At 35.1% G+C, this 21996-nt stretch overlaps 1 pseudogene; it reads left to right on the top strand.

Annotated features, from left to right (window-relative positions):
* The first annotated feature begins 2319 nt into the window (after positions 1–2319).
* Positions 2320–4512, top strand: LOC107846694 (annotated as a pseudogene).
* The last annotated feature ends 17484 nt before the right edge of the window (positions 4513–21996 follow it).

Genomic DNA, 21996 nt, shown 5'->3' with positions numbered 1-21996 from the left:
TGAAATAAAAAACTCTTCTTGTCTTCAAAACATTCTTTGTGATCAATCATATCGTTGAGTGAGTTCGACGAATCCAATTATTTGAGGTACCACATAGTTGGATTGAAAGCCATTTTATCCTGGGAGGAAGATTCCAAAACCTCGGGTACAGTGAGGGGAATTATTCCTTAAGGACACTCCGTGAAGTCGGGGGACTTGGCTTTATAATTTTTTTTCATCTTAATTTCTGAAAAAATAAAACACACTTCTTAGAAAGAACACTTTGATCTTGTGTTGAGGGTGTTTTTGTACTTCATAGTGTTCTTGTTTTAAACTTGAACTAGTGTTGAAGTTGTTGTGCCTAAATATAGATTCTTGTACCCGAAATACATAAAAAATAACAATTAATTCTTTGATCACCATCAATATGATCAATGATCAAATCAGTGTCAATTATTATATTATGCATCTCATAAGCCAAAACAACAATTTACCAGCCTGAGTAGAGCTTAAAGGGAACAACATATTTAAGACTTGTTATGGCATTACAACAAAGAGAAAAAGTCCTATGGAGCACTCTTATTCTTGACAACCGTGACGGAGGCAATATTTTCAACAACGGGACCTTCTTGATGATTAACCCACAAGTTAAGCATGTGTATAGGTAAGAGAATCAACTATTAGGATAGCCTAATAAACTGTAGCATAAAACTCAACTCTTTTGATACTATTTTGTACTAGATTCTCCCCCTATCTCCAGATGCAATATCTAATTAGAACTCTTTAGCCATGTGTAGAACAGTAGAAGTACACATTTCATTTTCATTTTGCTAACTTGCTATTTGAAGGTGTTATGTCAGCCTAATTTGTTCGGATTTTTCATTTCTAGTATCGTATCCGTGTCGACACAATATGAGTATGGGTGTAGAATTCGTACCTGATTTGGTCAATCAATTTTGGGTACTTTGACCAAAATCAATGTAGAAATCCAGACAAATTCTATGATTTCAATAATCAAACTAGAAACAAATTAGGTGAAATTGAAGAAAATGAAATTCCTAGTATATAAAAATTTCTATATTACTTCTTTTCCTTGTATGTCTTTCTAGAATTCTCCTCTTGATCAATATTTCCTCCTTAAGTTTTGCACATGTTATCTCATAATTTAGGTTTTACAACTTTATGTTATGATATTTGGATTAGGCTATTTTAGCTGAATCTTCACACCCATATTCTCCTTAGATCCGTATCCCCGAACCTTAAAACTTAAATCGTGAAGAATTCGATCTTTAGATTCATACACGTATCAGACCCCACACCCAAATCCTAGCAACTTAAATGTTAGCATCCTTTCCATTTTGTCATTTCGTTGAATATCCTTCATAGCACATTAACAAAACGAAAAAATTACAGGGACATATTTGTCTTCTAAACACTATAAAGCTAGCAATTTATAAAACTATATAACCTTCTTTCAGACAGAGCACTAATCAAATAGCAACGTATATATATGTTTAAAAGACAACTAAAAGTTTTGAACCGTAAGAAGTAGCCACACGTTAACGAATTATAGGATTGTATAGTTTGTTTCGTTTTATAAAAAATCAAAATCAAATGAGTTAGAAGGCTCAAAACACATTTGAATTATCTCCATTTTTTGATTTTAATATATAAGCTTTTGGTCATTTGAGTTTCGTGCTTGAACTATACCCAATTATTAAAGAAACACACCTAGAAATTGACTAAACCGAATATAATATATATTAGCTGACACTTTTTTTTTCCAGTTGATTCCTTGAAGATCCTAAACTCTCCCCTTCTAAGCCGGATATATTGATGTTGGGTTTTTAAGAAGTGTAAACAAAAAACAAATAGGAAATCAGGAGAAAGGATGCAATTTAAATAATGTGTTGTGACTTTTTCAATAAGACACAATAAGCACCTCTTCATACTACCTTTTAGTTGACTATAAATTCGGGGGAGTAGCCTCAATTTTTGCATGGGATTTGATGAACTTCTTCTCCACATTTTCTTACAAATAAAAATCTAGTCTTTGTGTGATTTGTTATCATCTTAATTTGCGTGTGACGAAGTCGTTGGCGTTTGAGGTACCGCTACTCCAGCGACATGTATATCTATTTATCAAGGGAGGAAATAATTCAAAATCTCGAGTACAATGGTGAATTAAATTTCTTAAGGATCAGTGAAGTTATGGACTCGGATATTTAAGTTAAAGTTCTTACCTTTCCATTTCCTAGTTTATTTTCATTTTCGAGCTTACTGTGTAGACCACAGGATACCAACCATCGATTCCACGACTGAAACGAGACTACATTTTCAATGATTAGGTACAATCCGGTCAGGTTCCAAATTGTTTTGACACCTCTTGCTATACATTTCACATTAACGTCTACTTTAACTAATTTGATTATATAAATATTTATATAAATATTTTTTTAAAACGATGGTGCGTAATAAGTCAAACTTCTCCTTCCTATATATATACACATATCATTTTGGGCAATTAAACTATATGAAGTACCACTTTTCTCTCCTTACCAACTTCATTTATCTATATTGTTATTAGTTCCATTCCTAAAATGAGTGACAAAGAATCAACCATAGAGAGATTTATAGAGCAGCTGCCCAAAGCTGACTGTTTTTGGAATGAACATGAACTATATCAATGGGAAGGTTTTTGATCCACTCCTACGATTATAAAGGCAGCAATTAATTTTCAGAAAACCTTCAAATCAGATCCTAATGATATTCTCTTGGCATCTTCCATGAAAACAGGTTTTAATTAATCAATTGATTGTTTGAGTTTTTAATTACATCCATTCAATAAATATTAGAACATGAAAAGTTGGAACAACAACTGTGATAATGTTGATGATATTCTTGCATGCACACGTACACGTTAATTTATGTATCGATTAAGTGTTTTATGTTCTTGGAAAAATATATGTTCGACATTTATGATGTGTGTTTGGGATGGAGGAAAATGTTATCATGTGATTTTCTTATTCATTTTCTGATGCTTGATGAGAATATTACCACGAACGTACTTATATATATGTATATTGACAAACACTGTAGGCTAGAGGATATTAAAGGCTACTAGGGTGGGGTGGTGATGGGGTTGGGGAGGACATGTTGATGGTGGGGGTGGGGTAGGTGTGGGGTCGTCCAGGTGTTGGAGCAGGGTGGTTAGTGAGGGTAGGGTGGGATGGGTATGGGGATGAGGGGTGTGGGGGTCAGACAGGTGTGGAGTAGGGATGGTTAGTGAGGGTGGTATGGCAGGGGGGGGGTGATGATGGGTGTGGCGGTTGGGTGGATGTTGGAGCAGGGATGGTTGGTGAGGTGGGGGTTGAACTATTGAGCCATGGGGAGGAGACTATAAGCATGGAATTTTATTTATGAAACTTATTTTCTCTATTGGAGATCATTTTTCTGATTGTCAAGGAAGTTATTCTAGATAAAGTAATTTTCAAAATATTTTAATTAATTAAATATGAAAAAATTTAAAAATATTTTCTCATACCAAATTAAACACACATATAGTGCATATAGTACGAATCAAAGACGATTTAGAATGTGGTCTTTCCTAGGATTTTTTAGTTGTGTATACATTTCAAAAGTTGGAGTGTCCTATACTCTATATAGATCGTATATTAAATATTATTTCTATGTTCAATAATTTATCGGACAAATATGTGTGAATTAATGTTCTAATCTTATTGTCCATCGCCTATATATTTTCACTCTAACGTCTGATGTTTGTCTTATAGGTTCAATATGGCTCAAGGCCATATGTGCATGCATAATCCAAGGTAATTATAAAGTGGAAGAAGACCTCTTAATTAAGAATAATCCTCATTTTTATGTTCCAACTATGGAGGCTATGGATTGTTATGACAAAGCGTTAGCTCATGATCTATACACAATGCCCTCTCCAAGATTATTTCACACTCATTTACCTTATAGAGTATTGCCAGATTCAATTAAGAATTCAGATAATTGCAAGATTATATATATAACAAGAAATCCTAAAGATACCATAATTTCCATGTGGCATTTCTTCAACTATAATAGTAAGCATTTAGAAAATTTCCTCCCTTTAGAAGAGGCTGTAGAGTTCTTTTGCAATGGGATTCATCTCTATGGACCATTCTTTGAACGTGTTCTTAAATACTGGGAAGAAAGCAAAAAGACGCCTCAAAAAATACTATTTTGAAGTATGAAGATTTGAAAATGGACCCTAAGAAGAAGGTGGCAAAAATAGCTTTATTTCTTGGAAAACCTTTTGGTAATGAAGAGGATCCGGAGATAGTTTTGAAGAAATGTGCCCTAGAGAGGCTTAAGAACTTGGAGGTTAATAAGAGTGGATCACTCTTCTCTGATATCCATAATAGTTCATTTTTCAGAACAGGAGTGGTTGGAGATTGGAAGAATCACATGTCACCTGAAATGGAAGAACAACTTAACAAGATTACTAGCTTGAAGCTCCAAGGGAGCGACCTTGAACTCTGATTCTTCGAGTAATTAATTTAATAAGCTTGTTCTACTACATCAATAAGATATGTAATAAGCTAGCTAGGATTGTTGAAAACAATAAATTTAAATGTTAAAGCGGGCGTCTTTAGTCATATGTCTTTTTAATTGTCTTAAGTGCATATCTTTTACTATTAAGCATTGAGTCTACAAATATCCTACTCCATAGTTGATATCTACGAAAGTTTATCTTGTGATACACATGTATACATTAAATATATATTACTTTAGAAGATATATACACATATATATGCACCATTCAATACATATGTACTACTTTAAATAAAATATATACTACAATATAGATATATATATATACAACAATATGTATATATATATAGTTACATACTAATTTATAAAACATATACACTTGTATACTTTAAAGATATACGTCTATAGAAGATATATACACACATATACGCACCATTCAATATATATGTACTACTTTAAATAAAGTATATACTATAATATATATATATATATATATATATATATATATATATATATATACACACACACACTTACATACTAATTTATAAAACATATACACTTGTATACGTTAAATGTATACTACTTTAGAAGATATATACACATATATACGCACCATTCAATATATATGTACTGCTTTAAATAAAATATATACTACAATATATATATATATATAGTTACATACTAATTTATAGAACATATACACATGTATACGTTAAAGATATACGTCTATAGAAGATATATATACACATATATACTCACCATTCAATAATATGTACTACTTTAAATAAAGTATATACTACAATATATATATATATATATATATATATAGTTATATACTAATTTATAAAATATATACACTTGTATACGTTAAATATATACATCTATAGAAGATATATACACATATATACGCACCATTCAATATGTATGTACTACTTTAAATAAAATATATACTACAATATACATATATATGTATTACAATGTATAGATGGTTATATTATACTAATTTATAAAACATATACACTTGTATACGTATAATATATACATCTATATAAGATATATACACATATATACGCACCAATCAATGTATATGTACTACTTAAAATAAAATATATACTACAATATACATGGATTACAATACATAGATAGTTATATTGTACCAATTTATTAAACATATACACTTGTATATGTTAAATATATACATCTATATAAGATATATACACGTGTATACGCACCATTCAATGTATATATACTACTACTTATAAAATATACTACATTATATATACATTACAATATATATAGATATACTTATATACTAATTTATAAAACATATACATATGTATACGTTAAATATACACTTCTATAGAAGATATATACACGTGTATACGCACCATTCAATGTATATATACTACTACTTATAAAATATACTGCATTATGTATACATTACAATATATATAGATATACTTATATACTAATTTATAAAACATATACACATGTATACGTTAAATATACACTTCTATAGAAGATATATGCACAAATATACAAAACATATGCGACTTAATATAATAAATTAATAATATTTGGTAGTAAATTAATAATATATTAGAAGTAAGTTTTAATTTAAAGTAGAAAACTAGAAATTCAATTTAAAATTTTAAATCGTTAAATGAAAAAATATAAAAAGCAAGGACTAAGGAGTGAATGAATTTGGGGAATTTTATTGATTGCAAAATAATTCAAAATTTATAATTTACATGAATGAAAAATCTATAAATTATGCATCATTTTTTCCAACTCATTCATGTTAATATTAATGGGAACTTGCATAGGATAGTCGAAGTCACCGGGGGCAAAACCATGCATTGGACTTGATTCTGCTGAGTTCTCCCATGAAGTCATAATTTCTTCAAGTTTCAGCTCATCACTCGGCTCCGGTTCCATTCCTTGGTTTCTTCTTTCCGCTCTAATCCAATCTCTGAGGCAAACTAGAACATTCATTGCATTGCTTCCCAATGAGTGTCGGTTGTCTCCAAGCTGCTGTCGTCCCTGACTAAAGGCGCTCTCTGATGCAACAGTTGATATTGGAACATTCAAGATATCTTTAGCTAATCTTGAAAGCACAGGATATTGTGTTTCATTACTCCTCCACCAATCCAACGTGTTGATTCGTCTTCTGCGATCCTCTGGTGCCGTTCGAAGATAATATTTCAGCTCTTCCCGATAAGTTGATATGTAAATTCTCTCATCAACACTGTTCCAACAATTTAAATCATAAAACGAATCAGAAAAACCACTATGTGCCGGCCTTTTAGAAGATGATGGCTCCTCGGAGAATGAGGAGCGACAGTTGGAGTGATATTTGTAGGTACGGCTAAATCAAATAAATCAGCATAGTGATTATATAATTTTTCCATGTAATCCTTTGCATCAGCCGTAGCTGTCCACAAATCAGGTTGTACTTGTTCAGAATCATGGTTAGTATTTATTTCTAAGTTAGTATAAATAAGAGTACTAAAGTGACACATATTATTATATTTCATGTACGGATTTAGCATAATACCAACCAAGTAAATAGGGGGAATCGGGAAAAAATATTTTTTAAATTTCGTAAACATGGCGCCAACAGCTTCTTTATAACCTTCTTTATTTTTATATTCTTTGAGCAAACCAGAAATATCGGCTATATATGCCAAAATATTACAAACAGTAGGATAATAAGCACTGAAAAATTCAACCATAGCTACTTAAAATTTTTCTAAAAACTTAACAAGATCATTGATTACAACCTAATCAGAATTATGTAGCATGCAATCAGCAAAATCAGCAAAATCAGCAAATGAACCGCAATGTTGGTTAAAAGCTAGTGTAATAGGAATTCTATATTTATAACAAGTTTTTAAAAATTCATACGTAGAATTCCATCTAGTATCAATTTCCCCAGGCATCAAAATCGGTGTAAGTCCATTTTCTTGACATTTAACTTTAAATTCTCTAATTCTCGATCTACGATTATTTTCTTGAATAAAACCGACGGCAAGACGGATTTTTTCAATATAAAGCTCAAAAAACTCAAGACCATCTTTTACAATTAAATTATATATATGACATGCACACTTAATATGAAAAATTTCAGGCAAGGGCAGAGATAGCGTAGCTTTTATTTTTGTTATAGCAGTTTTGTTGTTAGAAGCATTATCAAAAGCAATACATAAAATTTTATTTTCGATAACATAATATCCGGCAATTTTAACAATAGAATCAGCAATAAATTGTCCATTATGTTTACGATCTTCATCATATAAAAAAGCAAGAATACGTTTTTGCATCACGAAATTACTATCCATCCAATGACAAGTAACGGTTAAATAATCATTTTTATTTACAGCACGACCAAGATCAGAAGTTAGGGACAATCTACATTGAATATTTTTTAACAATGTTGATAAATAAAAACAATATTGCGAATGGAGTCTAAAAATATCAGACCGACAAGTAGTTCTAGGAATACCGTTAAACATAGAATTATAAATTTCTTGTATATAACGAATAAAGGCATCAGAAGAAGGAAAACTAAAAGGCAAACAACCCACAGCTACCATTTTAGCTATTTCTTCCCGGTCCCTCAATTTATTATACTTCTTCACTACGTGACCGGTTGCTGGGTCCATTCTAGTTTGCGTTGGCCCACCAACATTCCCACTACCTTGTGCAATATTTAACTCTCTTTTGTGATCTTCAGCTATATGCCTTATTAACGTACCCGTACCCCCTTGCTTGCCTCCACTTCTATGCTTATATATTTGTTGACAAATATTGCATTGCACCTCAATATCTGATATAGGTTCAAAAAATTGTCATGCAATACTAGTTTTTTTACGAGGTCTTGGGGAATTGGGAGGACGGTGAGGGAGATTAACCGATTCAGATCTAACGTTAGCATCTCCTACTGCGGGTGTCTCAGCAATATTTTCATTATCTTCATCTAAATTAACCACATCTACTTCATTTTCTTCTTCTATACCGTAATTTTCCTGAGCTTCTACATAATCCATATCGTGAGCACCTACACCTATTTCTTCCTCAAAAGGTGTACCAAGCAGTACTGGAGGCGAAGGCACACGAGTATATCTACTACTTGAACTACCTTTACCGCTAGTAATTCATTTTTTACTACCACTACCGCTTCTGGGACAAAATTTTTTAACACCTTTAGTAGCGAGGTTTCTTAATTTATCCATAATATAAATTAAATTAAACTAAAAATATTCAAAATACATAAATATAATAAAATTATATATCAAACAATTAATACAATAAATAAAAATTAAACGTAAGAGATGGAATGACAATACCAAATTTTGAAAGTATTCGAAGGTTGCGACTTTAGAAACTCCCGCTCGTACTTTGTAAATGAAAAATTAAAAAATTAAAGTGAACACTTTAAGAAATTAAATATATTAAATATTTGAGAATTGAGAATTGAGATTTGAGAGAGTGAAAAATTGTGTGAAAAATGAATTGAAGTTGTAGGATATTTATAGAATTTTTTTGGGATTAAAAAATATTTTTTAAAGTTAATTTTTTTTTAATAAATGGGCCCAAACTAGCTGTTTGGACCCAAAAACGGCTATATAGTTGTTGGGCCAACGACTAGTTTGACCCAAAATCTTTTTTTTTTAAAAGATATTCGGGCCGGGCCGGTTAACCTGCGGCCTGGACCGGGCTTGGTCCTAGCCGGGTTAGCCGGGCCCATTTTAAAAAAATAATTGACCCTGGACCCGAAACCCTAAAGCCCTAAGGCTTACCGGGCCGGGTTAGTTACAAGGGCCGGCCCACTTGACACCCCTACCTTGAAGATCTAAATACAAAAGAAACTTGAAATCTTCATTGGAGACTTTTATTTGGTTAAATAGACTAATTGACTTGTTATCTACAAAGAGAGGAATGAATCATTCGTGTTCGTGAAGAAAAGAGCAGTTTGTTGAGAAGATGTAAGTCATAAAGACTCTCAGGCCAAGTTGCCAAATGCCCACTTTGAAAACTTTCTTTGTCATTTAGATACGAGTCTTGAATAATTGGCCAAATAGACACTATTTATGATGTCATTATATATTCTTTCCAACTTAACAAATTTAACTCACGAGTTTCTAATAATACCCTTTAGCCCATCCTCTCATCCATAATTATATTCAAAACATCTTTCCAAAAATAATTTTAGAAAATTCAAATGCTTAAAAAAAGAAGCTCCCGATTTTCCTCCAAAATTCTCCGTTTCAGGCATGATTTCAACGATTTTTTTTGGGAGATTAGCTCAAAATCAGCCCACAAATGTCATTATCTTGCCCATTGCATCCATTGTCACCCCGTTTATTTGTTATCTTCCCAAACACACTTTTTACCATTGCTATAAAACTTTCAAGTCACTCACATTAGTCAAAACCTCTTTATAAAGTACATTACAGTAGCTCAAGCGACTCCAACTTTATTTTTCTATTTCATAAACCCAACGATCATTGATTAGAAATAATTTTGCACTTTCACTATTTTATACAAATATCTGTCCAAACATCGACCATTCATATAACAAACATATACCTATAGCAAAATTGAAGATCCACTCTAGTGTATTTTTAGGATGTCTATTGTAGAGGTTGTTCTTGTTTCTAGTGATTTTATGGGAGAATAGGAAGAGACTCCCAAGCATAGAAGTTGAAAATCTTTTACTAAGGCAACATTGCCCATTGCGGTTCACCGTAATGGTTCATATAATGACTTGGTTGCAAGTATAATGGAGAGCAGGGATTGAGATTGCGAGCCAAGCGATTTGGTGATTAGTTATCTAATGAGCTTGAGGGAAAAGGTTCATCCTACGATCATAAATAATGACAGACGTGTGTCCTTGTACATGATGGATGTTGGTGTTGATGGCTTTAGTCCTATTTTAAGAATAAATGTAGTTGAGAGGACCTTTGAAGAACCATTGAATTCATCACCACCCCCACTCAGCGTCCATCAGTCGACGACGATTTGGTTGAATATAAGAACGAGGAAAATCATTTAATGAATATGAAAGATGATTCTATGGATATGGAATATGATTTATTGGCTCAGAAGGTGTTAAAGAAGATAGTGGATCGGGATCACAACCAAGTCATTTCTTTTCCGATGGAACTATTTTCTATCATGAACAAACATTCAGCAACAAGAAGAAGCTGAAAATATTACTAGACTGAGCGTAGGTGAGGCAATCTTTTGATTTTGTTATGGAGAAGAGTTGTATCAAATTCTCGAAGGTAAAATGTGTATCTTATAATTGCGTCTGGTTGTTGCGGGCAAAGAAATATGAATGATCAGACAAATTTTACATATACAAGTATGTTGGGGTCCATATTTGAAGTGTTGAACACACCACGAGCAGGCATAAGAAAATATCATCTGAGATCATTGCTTCACTATGTGTATATGATTTTTGTGATGGTAAGGGTCCAAGCATAAGAGAAATTCAGAGGATTGTCTTTAGGAGATGCATTGCAAGGCAAGCTATTGGATATGTTTCAAAGGGAGTGTAATTGCGAAGAACGTTATCGTGGGACACTGAATCACTGATATTCTTGCTTGCTGATTTTTTTCTAATTATTCAAGTCACTAAATCCCGATTCTTTTTATTCTATAATGGTTAATATGAAAGATGGATTCTTCATGTATGTAAGATCCCGCAAAATCCTAAGTCTAATTCAGCCTCTTAAAGCTTAATAAGGGATCCAACACTTAGAAAATTTTAGCGAAGTGTTAAAGGACTTAGTCTCTTTTTAAGCCTTCGAACTTGAAGAATTTATTTCATGACCTTCTCAACCTTCGTTTTTTGATTTTCAAGTTGATTCACGATAGGGCAAGTCAATAGTACATCTCGGGTGAGTTTCGAGATTTTTGGAATAACATAAGGGCATGTTTGGATTTCCAAACCAGTAGCTTATGGCGATTAGCCCGTGCCACCCAGATCATCTCGGCGCTTCAGGCAAGGCGCCGCCCCGCTTAGTTCAGCGGTCCATTCAGGGTGCTGCCCTGGCTAGTCCGGCTGGGCTAAATTTTTGCAATCCAATATTGTATTTTAAAGGGCAAAAGGGTCAATTCCCTTCACCCTACAACTCAAAAACATGGGATTAAACTCCCAAATAGCCCTATTAGTCATTATTTTCATAAAGCACTCTCAAGTACAAGCCCTAGAGTTGTCAAGTTCAAGCATTGAATCTCAAGAACTCACTACAATCTTCACGGATTTAGAAATTGAGGTATGTGAAGTATTCATCCAAGGGTCCCTTCCACCCCTGGAGCTCAAGAAACCCTTTGCAAAATATGGGTTTTGAATTCCATGTTGTGGGTTTGATTGTACACATGTCAATGTTGTGTTATAATTTCCAAGATTGAATCTTTATTAATTTTCATGACTCTATGTTAGTATGTGGATTGAAATCCTTAAATTTGAAGTGCTTGATATAGCCATGATGTATTAGTTGTTGATTCATGCCCTAGAAAAGGTTATGCCTTCCATGTGTTTGTTAAAATGCCTAAGTAAATAAGAATTGAGCACTATGACCCATTTGTGATCTAAATGATGAACTCATTATGTACCCACATGTTCAAAATGATTCCCATGCTAATGCTATGCCTTGTAATGATTTAATGAAATGCTCATGAGATTAGATTTGTGAAATTATGATCGGTTAGAATGTATTCCTATCCATGTACAAGATTATGATTAACAAGTGCTTCATGAAATCCCTCAATGATTGTATTATGAATTGTTGACTATAGTCATGTGTGCAAGAAGTGTCTTGTCCTATTAATATTCATGCTATCGAGTCCTGGGGGTATTTAATACCCGATAAGTTAGCTGTGTGCCTAGAGTCAGTGTCAGTTTTCAAGATACTCTCAGTCAAGCAATGATCAGTAGAATTCAGTCAGTTACAAAACTCAGGAAAACTCAGCAAATTCAGTATCAGTCCAGTCCTATTCAATATTCAGTTAAATCCTCAGTAACTCAGACAGTTAATAGAATTCAGTAGTATTCTGTCAGTCTACGAAACTCAGTGAACTTAGTCCAGTTCAGTCCAGTATACTCAGTTCAATGTCTATTTAGATGGGAGTAGGATTCAGCATAGAGTGAACCCAAGGATGGGAACAGACCTGCCAGCAGAGGGTGTGATTCTTAGAAGCAATCCTTGTGTTCTAAAAATACATAGCCAGCGTAGGTTAAGACATCATAACCTATCATATGATGGTTGATTAGGTGGCTTAACCTATCAAATGAGGGTCCTACCGTTCTCCTTAGAGTACCTACTAGAGGAGGGTCACTCACAGCTTGTCTTTACCAGTGGCACGGTACTGACATTCTTCCAACTGGGGTTACAGGTTGGAACTTAAATCTATTCAGAAAAAGAGGCATGTCGGTTGAATGATTACCTTCTACAGACTCAGTCTCAATTTTCAGTAAAAAACTCAGATAGTTTTACAGATTTTAGGACTGTCAGATATAGTCACTCAACTCAGTACGGAACTCAGCTAGTTCCTACAAAATCAGGACTGTCAGATGTAGTCACTCAATAAATAGTATATCAGTTATCAGTAATCTATGTTATCAGTAAATTCAGTATTTAGAATCTGTATGATTTCAGTTACAGTTATGTATTTATGCATGTATTCTCATACAGTCATGTTCATGTTCTCAGTCAGTTATAGTTCACGCATATAAGCCATGCATTAGCCTACCTTAATTTCCATACTAGTACGTTCACATGTACTTACGTATACTTATCTCTTGTGCTATGGTGTTTTATACCATAGGTTTGGATGCTCGGTTCTCGATCGCACTTAGCAGTTCAGATATCAGCAGTCAGAGTCAGTGGTGAGTCCTCATATTTTGAGGACATGATTGTTTTATTATTTTATTATTTCAGTACTTAGTTATTTCAGTAGTCAGAGTTAGTTGGGGACATGTCTCATCAGCTCCATAGTTCAGATAGTTTTAGAGGCTTTCAGATTAGATATTTAGACTACAGTATTTTTAGTATTGATGCTCAGTTTGGTATTCTTATACCTTGTTCAAATATTATTTCAGTTTGAACCTTGTGGTAGATTGTCGACAGATTTTGCATTATATAGTATTATTATTTAGTTATTGCAGCAGGTACCAGTTATAGGTTAGCTAGTGGTCTTTCGTGACTGTTAGCACCGTGTAGCATATGGGGTACCAAACTCAGGGCATTATAAACTTGGTATCAGAGACTAAGGTTCAATAATGTCCTAGGAAGTCTGAAGGCCACATCTAGTAGAGTCTTGTGCATGGGTGTGTTGCGTGCCACATTTATGTATAGAAGGCAATGAGATATTTTAGGAGCAATTTATCTTCTTTTAGTATTTATGTCGTGCGAGTGAGCATGATCTCCAGTTAAAATCTTAGTTTAATCCCTTCTTTGTCTTTTGTTTATAGAAAATGCCTTCAAAGAGGACTCAGGGAAGAGGAACGAGAGCTCAGTCAGCCCCTCAGCCCAATTAGCCTAATCTTTTGGGCGAACATGTATCTCATACAGAATTTAGAGCTGCATTTATTACTCTAGCTAATTTATTTGCTGCCCAGAATGAACGTTGAGCTATTGTTCCGGCCAACCTAGTGGCTAATTCTGCTGCAACAAGGATTTAGGACTTCACTCGAATGAATTTTCCATCTTTTATTAGGTCTAAGTCAGATAAAGACCCTCAGTAGTATCTTGATCAGGTGCAGAAGATTACTGATATTATGGGGGTGACTGTTAGTGAAAGTGCAGAGCTAGCTGCATATCAGTTGCAAGATGTGGGTCATACTTGGTTCAAGCAGTGGAAAGCAGAGAGGGCCGCGGATGCAGGGTCCATTAAGTGGGCAGAGTTTGCCACCGCTTTTCTTGATCGATTCTTTCCCCTAGAGTTGAGAGAATCCAAGGTGTTAGAGTTTATCAATCTCAGGCAGGGCAATATGACAGTGAAAGAGTATTATCTTAAGTTTACTCAATTAACTAGATATGCCCTTTATGTGGTGGCAGATATTAGATCTCGAGTGAGTAAGTTTATTTCTAGAGTGAATAATAATATGGTCAAGGAGTGTAGGACCTCCATGTTGATTAATGAGATGGATTTAGCCAGGCTAATGATCCATGCTCAACATATGGTAGAATAAGGAGAGGGAGAAACAGAATAAGAGAGCTAGAATAGGTAACTTCAATTTCAATCAGCCTAAGTCAGAAGGTGGAAATCATTCTCAGTTCTGCCCAAAGTCTTCAGTTCCAGCTCTATCGTCAGCCAGTGCCCCAGTGCTAAAATTCAGAGATGGAAATAGGGATAGGGCGCTAGGCTCTAAATTTCAAGGTAGTGCCAGCAGTGCCCAAACCAATCCTCTTTGTCAGACTTATGGCAAGAATCATCAGGGTATTTGTAGAGCTGCCAGTGATGTTTGTTTTGGATATGGTAATCCAGGCCATAGAGTCAAAGATTATCCTTACTTAGGTTCCCAGGGTCAGCGTAACCATTCTCCAGCTCAGTTCGGTTGCCCAAATTAGCAGAGTGCTGCATCTAGTGCCACCAGTGTGCAACGCCCAAACAGACTCTATGCTCTTCAGTACCAACACAATCAAGAAAATTCTCCTGATGTAGTCACTGGTACGTTATAGATCTTTCATTTGCATGTTTATGCTTTGCTAAATCCAGGAGCTTCTTTGTCTTTTGTTATTCCTTATATAGCAGTTGATTTCGGAGCCAGTCCCAAAATTCTAGTAGAGCCCTTTTCAGTATCCACCCTAGTGGGTTAAACTATCATAGCCCAGTGAGTATACAGGAATTGTCCGGTCATGGTATCTCAGAAAGTCACTTTAGCAGACTTAGTTGAATTAAAGATGACTAATTTTGATGTCATTCTTGGCATGAATTGGCTTCATTCCTGCTATGCCACAATCGATTGCAGAAACAGAATTGTCCAGTTTCAGTATCCTAATGAACCCGTCCTAGAGTGGAAAGGTAGTACTTCAGCATTCAGGGGTCATCTTATTTTCTTCCCTCAGGTAAGGAAAATAATATCTAAGGGATGTGTTTATCATCTTGTGTGAGTAGGGACTCTAGTTCTGAAATTACTAGTCTTGAGTCAGTTTCTGTTGTGAATAAATATCCAGATGTGTTTCCAGAAGATCTTCCCGGAGTTTCTCCCAAAAGGGAAATCAATTTCGGAATAGACCTTCTTCCAGATACTCATCCTATATCTATTCCGCCATACAGAATGACACCAATAGAAATCAAAGGATTCAAAGAACAATTGAAGGATCTTCTAGATAAGGGATCTATTCGTGCACAAGAAAGACAGTTTTCTTAGAATGTGTATTGACTGCCATCAGCTAAATAAGGTCACAGTCAAGAACAAGTATCCCCTTCCCAGAATTGATGATTTTTTTGACCGACTTCAGGGTGCCAGCTACTTCTCTAAGATAGACCTCAGATCAGGCTATCATCAACTTAGAGTCAGAGAATGTGATATTCCAAAAATAGCTTTTTGAACTTGGTGTGGTCACTTCAAATTCTTAGTCATATCCTTTGGTCTTACCAATGTCCCAACAACTTTCATGGACTTGATAAACCATATGTTCAAGCAGTACTTGGACATGTTCATCATAGTCTTCATAGATGACATTCTTGTCTATTTCCGCAGTGAACATAATTATGCAGACTATCTCAGAATAGTATTGCAGACTCTCAGAAATTATCAGTTGTTCTCCAAATTCAGTAAGTGTGAATTTTGGCTAAGGCCAGTAGAATTCCTTGGTCATATCATTTCCAGTGATGGCATTAGAGTTGATCCTCAAAAGACCAACAATTGTAGTCCCTATAGAGGGCATAGAATTTTAGAACAGTCTCTCTTATGAGGAAATTCCGGTTGAGATTCTTGACCATCAGATTCGCAGACTAAGGAACAAATAAGTTCCTCTAGTCAAAGTTCTTTGGAAGAATCAGTCCGTTGAGGGAGCTACTTGGGAAGCAGAAGCAGATATGCTGACCAAGTACCCTCACCTCTTCTCCACAAACTCAAATCCACGTCAAGGTAGCAGTTCTCTTTAAGCTTACTCAGTTTCAAGCTCAGATCCCCATTAAAAACTTGGTATCAATTACCATTGCATATTCAGTCATATGTTCATATGTCAGTTCAGTCATGTATCCATGCATCAGACATGCATTCTCATTATGAGAAAACTCAGCTTATTAGTAATCCCAGTCATATATTCATGAGTTAGTTATTCATGCATCAGATATGCATGTTCAGTATGATAAATTCAGCTTATCAGTAATGTCAGTCATGTAATCATGTTTTAGTTATTCATGTTCGGTACGTACTTTAGTTTATACTTTTCCCATCTCAGTCAGTCTCATTCAAGGATGAATGTTCCCAAGGGACAGATATTGTAAGATCCCACAAAATCCTAATTCTAATTCAGCCCCTTAAAGCTTAATAAGGGATCCAACACTTAGAAAATTCTAGCTAAGTGTTAAAGGACATAGTCTCTTTTTAAGCCTTCAAACTTTGAGGATTTATTTCATTACCTTCTCGACCTTCGTTTTTTGATTTTCAGGTTGATTCACAATAGAGAAAGTCAATAGTACATCTCGAGTGAGTTTCAAGAGTTTTGGAACAGCATAAGGGCATGTTTGGATTTCCAAACCAGTAGCTTAAGGCGATTAGCCCGTGCCACCCAACTCATCCCGGCGCTCCAAGCAAGACGCCGCCCCACTTAGTCCGGTGGTCCAGTCAGGGCACCGCCCTGTCCAGTCCAGCTTGGCCAAATTTCTATAGTCCAGCTCCATATTTTAAAGGGCAAAAGGGTCAATTCCCTTCACCCTACAACTAAAAAACACAGGATTGAACTCCTAAATAGACCTATTACTCATTATTTTCATAAAACACTCTCAAGAACAAGCCTAGAGATGTCAATGCTTGAATCTCAAGAAGTCACTACAATCTTCGCGGATTTAGAAATTGGAGTATGTAAAGTATTCATCCAAGGGCCCCTTCCACCCTTAGAGCTCAAGAAACCCTTTTCAAAATATGAGTTTTGAATTCCATGTTGTGGATTTTATTATACACATGTCAATGTTGCGTTATGATTTCCAAGATTGAATTTTTATTAATTTTCATGACTCTATGTTAGTATGTGGATTTAAATCCTTAAATTTGAAGTGCTTGATATAGCCATGATGTATTAGTTGTTGTTTCATGCCCTAGAAAAGGTTATGCCTTCCATGTGTTTGTTAAAATGCCTAAGTAAATAAGAATTGAGCACTATGACCCATTTGTGATCTAAATGATGAACTCATGATGTACCCACGTGTTCAAAATGATTCCCATGCTAATACTATGCCTTGTAATGATTTAATGAAATGCTCATGAGATTAGATTTGTGAAATTATGATCGGTTAGAATGTATTCCTATTCATGTACAAGATTATGATTAACAAGTGCTTTATGAAATCCTTCAATGATTGTATTATGAATTGTTGACTATAGTCATGTGTGCAAGAAGTGTCATGTCCTATTAATATTCATGCTATCGAGTCCTGGGGGTATTTAATACCCAATAAGTTAGCTGTGTACCTAGAGTCAGTGTCAGTTTTCAAGATACTCTCAGTCAAGCAATGATCAGTAGAATTTAGTCCATTACAGAACTTAGGAAAACTCAGTAAATTCAGTATCAGTCCAGTCCTATTCAATATTCAGTTAAATCCTTAGTAACTCAGACAGTTAATAGAATTCAGTAGTATTCTGTCAGTCTACAAAACTCAGTGAACTGAGTCCAGTTCAGTCCAGTGTCTATTCAGATGGGAGTAGGATTCAGCATCGAGTGTACCCAAGAATGGGAACACACCTTCTAGCAGAGGGTGTGATTCTTAGAGCAATCCTTGCATTCCAAAAATACATCGCCAGCGTAGGTTGAGACATCATAACCTATCAGATGAGGGTTGATAAGGTGGCTTAACCTGTCAGATGAGGGTCCCACTATTCTCCTCAGAATACCTGCTAGATGAGGGTCACTCACAGCTTGTCTTTACTAGTGGCGCGGTATTGATACCCTTCTAACTGGGGTTAAAGGATGGACCCCCAAATATATTTAGAAAAAGGGGCATGTCGGTTAGATGATTACCTTCCACAGTCTCAGTCTCAGTTTTCAGTAAAGAATTTAGATAGTTCTACAAATTTTAGGACTGTCGGATACAATCAGTCAGCTAAGTATGGAACTCAGCTAGTTCCATCAGAATCAGGACTGTCAGATACAGTCACTCAGTAAACAGTATATCAGTTATCAGTAATCCATGTTATTGTAAATTCAGTATTCAGAATTTGTATGATTTCAGTTACAGTCATGTATTTATGCATGTATTCTCATAGTCATGTTCATGTTCCCAGTCAGTTATAGTTCATGCATATAATCCATGCATTAGCCTACCTCACTTTACATACCAGTATATTCACACATATTGACGCATACTTTTCTCTTATGCTATGATGTTTTATACCATAGGTTCGGACGCTTAGATTCCCAATTGCACTTAGCAGTTTTGATATCAACAGTCAGATTCAGTGGTGAGTCCTCATATTTTGAGGACATGATTGTTTCATTATTTCAATATTTCAGTACTTAGTCATTTCAGCAGTTGGAGTTAGTTGGGGACATGCCCATCAACTCCACAGTTCAGACAGTTTTTGAGGCTTTCAGGCTAGATATCAAGACTACAGTATTTTTAGTATTGATGGTCAGTTTTGGTATTCTTATACCTTGTTCAGATATTATTTTAGTTTGAACCTTATGGTACATTTCTGCTAGATTTCTGCATTATATAGTATTATTATTCATTTATTGTAGTAGGTACCAGTCATGGGTTAGCAAGTGGTCCTTCAGGACTATTAGTACCATGTAGCATCCGGGGTACCAGACTCGGGGCGTTACAATGTACTACTTCTTAGCTTTCAGTGCTTACATATTGGGATACACCCACATGAGAAAGGTAATTGCCGTTGACGACACATATTTATATGGAAAGTACAGGGGTGAGTTATTGAGCATCCTTGCACAGGACACCCAAAATCTAATTTATCCAATTACCTTTTGTGTTGTGGATAAAGAGAACGATGCTTCTTGGACCTTGTTCTTTTAAAAGTTGAAGACTATAGTAGATGATGATCTAGATTTATGCATCATCTCCGATAGGCATCTTAGCGCTGCCAACGTCTTCTCCATATTTATAATCATGCACATTATGAATTTTTTATGAGGCACCTCAGTGAAAATTTTCGAGTAAGTCAACACTGTGGAGACCATCTTTACCTATTATAAGCTGTGATAAAGGCTTATTATATTAATGAGTTTAGCAAACATTTTTCTGCATTCAAGGATAAATGCCCTGAGCTGCACATATCCTTGAAAATGTGGTTGATTTTGAGAAGTAGAGCAGAGCACACTTCCCGGGCAATAGGTATGATGTGATGACCACAAATATTGCGAGTCGATCAACTCACTGTTGATGAATGAACATGAGTAAGCGTAGTGATACATATTCAATTTGATTGCTAAAACGTTAAGTGAAAAGTTCATGGAGCGGCATGCATATGTCGACAGTTCAAATAATAAACTTGTGCCTTGTGCGAAAAAGAACTTAAGGGATAATAAGAGTGCGAGCGACTCCTTGTATGAGACTAATGTGAACAGGGAGCTCGACTAATACCATATTTGGCAGCAGTGTTACTGCCAAGGTCAATCTTTTGGAGAAGTCTTGTTCTCCTAGAAAATATGACTTGGTGAAACTGTCATGCAAATATGCCATGACCATTTTGTGATCAAAGTATGGTGATGTCGAAGGTTATGATAATTCTATCTACGAGTACTCTTTGCCTATTTATAAAATGAAAGCGTACCTCCTTGCATACTCTAAAGCTATTAACGTTGTCCCTCTAGAGTCCAAATAGATTGTGCCACAGGAATTACAAGACATGAAGATTTTCCACTCTTCTACGATCCTAAACTCAGAAGAAAGAGAGTCAAATACGTTAAGGGCGTTGGTGAAACTTTCAGGTTCAAGAGAAGGAATAAGTGTTCAATATTCAAGGGACCCAGGCACAAAAGAACCACATATAGCATGGGTAACTGTTAGATATGTTTGTCTTTTATTTTGTAACTCAAGCTACTGTTTTTGGGGACCCCATATTTCTATAGAATTTTATCTTTAGTTGTAATTAACGCTATTCATTGTCTATGATAGACCACAATAATCTATATATATCTTTTACTTGATCGATTAAAAAAATCTTAATGGATCTATGATTATTCATCAAACACGTTATATAGGTATTTTTACCATCATATCACTCCAATAGATGCATTGGACCATCGTTTGATGTTCTCAATTAATTATTAGCTACACTACACATCTATTTACATAAAAAATAGTGGTATACGCAATCCAAACGCCTTTTATTTCTACATTGTCGACTGATCATTGGTTGAAACTTAAAATGCCATCTTCTATGAGTCTATTTATACAGTGGTATTTTTTATGTGACCAGTCACTTTCACCTAAACTAAAAAGTGCAAAAAAAATTTCATCTTTAAATGACACTCATGCCTCTGAGAAGAATTTCCCTTCGTCCAATCAAGATAATGAGTGCCCGTCGACACTATGATGTTCTTCTCCTATGAAATGACCTTGATCACCTCTTCTATGGGTTGGCTCAGGAACACATTTATCTAGAATGTGAACTCCACTGTATCGCTCATTTCGTACGGTCAATTTTGGAGAGGCTTGGAGTGGAAGCCAACGGCTACATCACCCCCACCATTCCCCTAATTTAGTTTAAGTTTTTATTTTAGTTTTTATTTTAGTTTTTGTTCATAGCAGAAGGAGCTTTCTTAGTTAGGATTTTTGTTAGAAGAAAACAATGAAAATTGGCTGCCAAATGTGCTATGTATTCTCTTAGTTGGGATGAGTTGCTTGAGGACAAGCAATTGTTTTAAGTTGAGGGTGTTGATGTGTGAGCTATTGCTAACATATTTAAGGCCTTCAACCGAGAATAATTGTTAAGTATTAAGCAAATTTTGTCATTTTTGATTTTATTATGTTTGATTTTGCAGTTTAAGCCTATGGGATAGAAAACCAACAAGAATGAAAGCAAAGAAGTTGAACTTTGGAAAGATTGAAGAGAAGGGTGGCTGATGACATTCGTGATAAGTCGTCAGCCCCGTGTTAGGCTATCACGGTTGTCGTCAGCTTTAACTAGATTTTTGGCATGAGTTGAAACCTGTGACGACATCCATGACATATTGTCAGCCTGGTGATAAGCTATCAAGAATGTCGTCAGCCTTAAACAGAAGATAAAAGTGGGAGAAAATTTTCTGATGACATCCATGACACATCGTCAAG

Source organism: Capsicum annuum, chromosome 11 (assembly GCF_002878395.1).
Source record: "Capsicum annuum cultivar UCD-10X-F1 chromosome 11, UCD10Xv1.1, whole genome shotgun sequence".
NCBI lineage: Eukaryota > Viridiplantae > Streptophyta > Magnoliopsida > Solanales > Solanaceae > Capsicum > Capsicum annuum.
This window is presented reverse-complemented; position numbering and strand designations above follow the sequence as displayed.